The sequence below is a fragment of the Egretta garzetta genome, unplaced genomic scaffold (assembly GCF_000687185.1).
Source record: "Egretta garzetta isolate BGI_Z169 unplaced genomic scaffold, ASM68718v1 scaffold85, whole genome shotgun sequence".
In the NCBI taxonomy this organism is placed as follows: domain Eukaryota; kingdom Metazoa; phylum Chordata; class Aves; order Pelecaniformes; family Ardeidae; genus Egretta; species Egretta garzetta.
Genome location: NW_009259718.1, coordinates 3,312,423 through 3,317,619, shown reverse-complemented (window position 1 = coordinate 3,317,619; position 5,197 = coordinate 3,312,423).

Here is a 5,197-nt window from a genome sequence, read left to right as displayed (position 1 = left end):
GCTGCGGCTGTGAAATGAGTTGTGGGTTCCTGCCTTCAAAGGGGCTTGGCCACAGCAGTTGTGACAGACTTTGTAAGCCACTCTTGACTCTTCTCTGTAACCAAATCCCTCCGGGTGTCTGCTAAAGCTGGGGCTCTTCTCCATTCTCCAGCACTGAAATCCACCACAAATCCCAGGCTGGATCAGCCTGGCTAAAAGGAATGGCTCTGGTAAAAAGTTGTGCAACTTAGACAAGCTAGCTAGTAAACATAATGTTACCGTGTAGGTATCACGTTCAAGAGAGCCATTCAAGGATGCTGCAACTGCTGCGAGAGGGCTGCATATCCGTTTTCCTACACAGGGAGATGAAAACCAGTTAAATAACTACGTGATGACAGATAAGGAGGCTGCGATGGGCAGAGGCCTAGACAACAAGGGGAAAGAATATACCAATTGTGATGAGAGAAGCAGCAGCAGGCAATACTGGTAGCCAAAGGGCTATCTAGTTTAGCTAAGGGAAGCGGGTGAGGCCAGGGAGGCAGATGCCTGTGTACCACAGGGCATCGCAGGTGATGCTGTGGAATCAGAGAAGTGATGGTGGGAGGAGACCTCTGGAGGTCTCTGATCCAACCTCTGGCTCAATCAGGTCACCATGATGTTTGGCCAAGTCTGGAAGCCCTCCAAGGGTGGAGGTACTGCCACCTCTCTGGGTACCTGTTCCAGTGCTACCCTACCCTTCTGGTAAAAAAGTTGCTCCTGCAGTTCAGCCTGAAGCCACCAACCTTCAACTGGATGTCATTCCCCTTGTTATATCGCCTGCTACTATCGAGAAGACTTTGGGTCCATTATCTTTGTAACTACCTTCCAGATATTGGTAGGAAACAATATCAGCAACTAATATGGGGTGTAAACTAGCTATCATGCAAGTAACAGAAATATGGTAGAATAACAGTCATCCCTGGTATTAAAATATTTTGCTGTTCAGGACTGATAGAAAGGAAGATAAAAATAGTGCATTAACATCACATGAATGATGTTATAGGTTGTTTAGATGAAACTCAGAAAGTTAAAGGGAACTTTTCTTTGGTGCAGCTCAGAGTCAGCTGTGAACCACACACTGGATATGTGGGGAGAGAGCTAACATTAAAAGAGATAAATCCTAGTAAGAGCTATGCTGCCATGGGGAAACTAACTCCAGAGTTACGGACCAGAGAATAATCTCTCGTGATCATAACAGGCCATAGGCCTATAATTGTCAATAGGACAGATGACAAATTCCTTCAGAAAACCAACACTGAAGCTACAAAAGATTTGTTAGTTGTAAATAGCAATTAAGTCATAGAGCAGGTGGTCATCAAAATAAATTTGGAGCATGTGATCATAATTTCCTTACATATAAATTAAGTGGGAAGCTAAATAAGAATAGGCCTGTATTGTACATACGGGTTTTGTTTTAAAAGAAAGTAAAACCCAAGGAATTAAGAAGACTCTTTAACATAAACTGTAGCAGTAAGGAAATTGGATGTGAAAGATGCCCAGAATTTCTGAGAGATGCACTGTAGCTGTGGAACTCACACCCCAAGTAAAGAAGCAAAAATCCCTCTGTAGCTACCTGGATGAACAGCCACAAGGTGAAGAGTAAAGAGAGAGATCAGCAAAGAAAACTCTTCTATAAATGTTTGTAGATACAATGTTATGTCAATCTGGAAAACAGATTTTTAAAAGAAAAGAAAGTTTTTCATAGCAGTGAATAACTGAACCAGGAAGGAGAAAGTAGCTATGCAGAGAGGATGGGGTCAAAAATAAAAATAATTTAAAAAATTAAATGAATACAAAATAAGTATAAATAATAAACACAAAGAATAGTCTTCAACCAGGAAAATCATAGTGAAGAGTGGAGCATAATAAATATGAGGGTACAGGTACTACCACATCTGATTTGGAAGCAAAGCAAACATTAATGTGATGAAACTAAGAAAACAAGATAAGACTTGGATTTTGCTGTATTTTTTAAAACCATAATAACTTTTATTCTTAGGAAAGCAACAAGGAGTTACAGAGTTTTGCAAAATAACAAACACTGTTCAGATAAACTTCACCTTATCTGTGCTCACTCCGTTTTGGGAGTTGGAGGTCCGGCAAGTAATTTCTCTCTGGTCTTATGGTACGTGTCTGTAGGTGACCTACCCTTCCACCCCTTAAGAATTATCATCTGCTCCGTGTTACTGTATAATACTGATTTGGAATTTCCAGTCCCTTCCCCAAGGAGAAGCATTTATCCAGAAAGTCTGTTGTTGGCAGCAAATGATGAGTGTACAGGAACATCAAAATTTGTGACTCTCCATGGTCTTGCCACAGCCTCTCAGCTCATGTTCCAGCAATCCGCTGGCTACATACTGTAACCCAGAACAGAGGCTGTGCCAGAGTGAGGTCCACTGTATAAATTACAATTCAAACCAGAGTTTGCATTTCACTGAGTTCACCAGGCTCATCCAAATATTTTACTTTGTCAATAGAAACCAAATAAACTGAGCTAAACTCTCTATTCCCCTTATGTCTCTGCTCTCCTAAATGTCACTCCTATTCTCCTAGTGTCTGAACTGTTTCTTCCTAAAACATTTGCAGCTGCATCACCTCCTCCACATCCTACTGCCCTTCATTGGTGTGCCCTTTTACCGTCCTCCACTTGCCTCTTCCCCTGACACCTACAATCAGGCAGGTCTCCTCTATCCAGGCCCATTACCTTTCCTTTTCCCACCCGTTTCCCACCTTTCTCCTCTCTTGTCCTGAGCCTTTTTGCCCTGCTCTGACCTCTCTGATTTCCACAATGCCATCAGTTCTAGTTCCTGTTCCTCCAACAAGTGGAAACACAGCAAAACACATCAGCCTGGAGCGTGCGGAGCATTGCTCTTGCCCTGTACAAGACGTGGGCAGCACAAATGGGATCAAAGCCATGAAGGTCTGGACTGAGAGCAACCTCAGTTGCTGGACTTGGGTCCCCTTCTCCGGTTCAGACCCTGCCACAGCAGAAGACCTGTTTTGAAAAACACCAAATGCCCAGTTTCTTCTAATCAAATCCCTCAAGCTGAAATTTAGGAATAGTTTTAACTTTCCATCTGTCAAGTTAATGAGCTTAACAGTTGACTTGCTGAACCCAAATCAAAGCCTCTTGCCTTTAGCTACGCCAGCATTGTCGTCACCACGATGAATAGAGCAGGCAAATTCCGTTCCTTGAAGCTCTCCAAAGCTTCTGCTGACTCTGCTAATGAGCAGGACTATGAACATTGAGCTAGCTTGGCATACATCCTCTGATTAATTAAGCTGCATCTGACACCAACCCACAGCTCTCTGCTAGCGTGAAATGTGAGATAAAGAAAGAAGTGGCTACCAGCTGGAACTTGTGCTGGTATAAAGGTGATCTACACTTCCCTGTACAGCTTGCACTCTTGCAGGGTCGGGTTAACCAGACTAACCTGAAGATGAGTGTGGGTTTTCAGCCTCTACTGTCTATGCTGAAGGTAACTTAACCAAATTTGCAGTTTACAGAAGTATACGTATATATTGACAGGGGTGAATTTGTCTCTCTCTCTGTGTGAATTAACAGCCCGTGTCTCTCCAGCGTACCCTATAGGAGTAGCAGAAGGAAAATGATCCAGTCTCCTAGATGTTGTATCTACACGCCGGCTGATCCCAAGAGGTAGAGGTTGCGACATTCCTATCTCTGACCTGCTCCCTGAACCACCACATTTGGAAAAGGTTGCATCCTCCCTGTAGTCTGGCTCCAGCACCTCCTGCACAGGGAAGAAGCAGGATCAGTGGTGACTGGGCAGGAGCTGAAGTCATGGGAGGAGGGAGATACAAGAACAAAATCCTCTGGCATTGACAGAAGGAGGCAAGAAGGGGAATAGCAGCGGTGCCCGGTGACACTGGCACTAAAGGTAAAATGAGCCCAATTCATACCCAACATAAGCCACAATTTCAGGGCAGCTACACCAGTTTACAGCAGCTAAGTGGCTGATCAGGTGAGAGACAGTTCACAGGTTGAACTAACTTTTTCATGGTCTCTTATACGAACCTGAAACGCTGACTTACTCTGAGACCCTATCACTTGAGGTGGTTTTTTTTTTTCGCCCTCCCCAAATCATCCATAATTTTAAGTGGGTCCATTTTTATGTACCTGGCATATATACTGGCACCCAATTTTTGGACATGCCTTTGCAGCTACTGTGGTCTGCAGCTACCGCTGGGTGCTCAGCATCTTTCAAAATCAGGTACATGGTATGTGCAGGATGAGGTCCTGATGTAGAGGCCTGTCTAGGAAGCCTGGCTGTACGTTCTCACCTCTGTCAACTTCCCTGTGTAAAACAGACTGATAATATCTGGCGGCCTATGTTATGTGGGATATTTTGAGGACAGGTGAGTTTCTGTAAGCAACTTTAAAGGATGGCCAGTTTGGTTTTGCATGGTGGCTTAAGGCACAGGATGAAGGATCAGGGCACCCAGCTTTAACTGCTCCTGGCCCAGCTTAGGTTCTCCATGTTCATTTGCTTCAGTTTCCTCTGAATAAAGCCGGGATGCTACTTGTCATGTTTTCCAAAGGGTGCCTGCGCAGACAAGTTTATTCTCATGTGTAAAGCATTATGAGATTTCCCAGAAAGGCTCTCTAGGGACAGAGAACAGAATAGCATTAAAAAAAAAATATATCTGTAACTGCTGCTAGTCCTGCTCCTGGGACTAGTCTACTCCCCCACAACTCAGACGATATGCTCTTGAGGGTGTGTGTCTGGAGGAGATAAACATCCTCGTATGGTTATAAATCTCACGGGGTCCACTTAAGCTGGAAGTGTAGACAAGGACAATCTGCGCTCAGCATGGTTTCCATCACCCTGTAATTCGTGCCTTCAATTACTTAGACAGTGAGATCGAGTGCACCCTCAGCAAGTTTGCGGATGACACCAAACTGAGTGGTGCAGTTGACACACCAGAAGGTTGGGATGTCATCCAGAGAGACCTGGACAGGCTGGAGAGGTGGGCCTGTGTGAACCTCATGGGGTTCGACAAGGCCAAGTGCAAGGTCCTGCACCTGGGTCAGGGTAACCCCCAGTATCAATACAGGCTGGGGGAAGAAAGGATCGAGAGCAGCCCTGCCGAGAGGGACTTGGGGGTACTGGTGGATGAAAAGCTGGACATGAGCCGGCAATGGGCGCTGGCAGCCCAG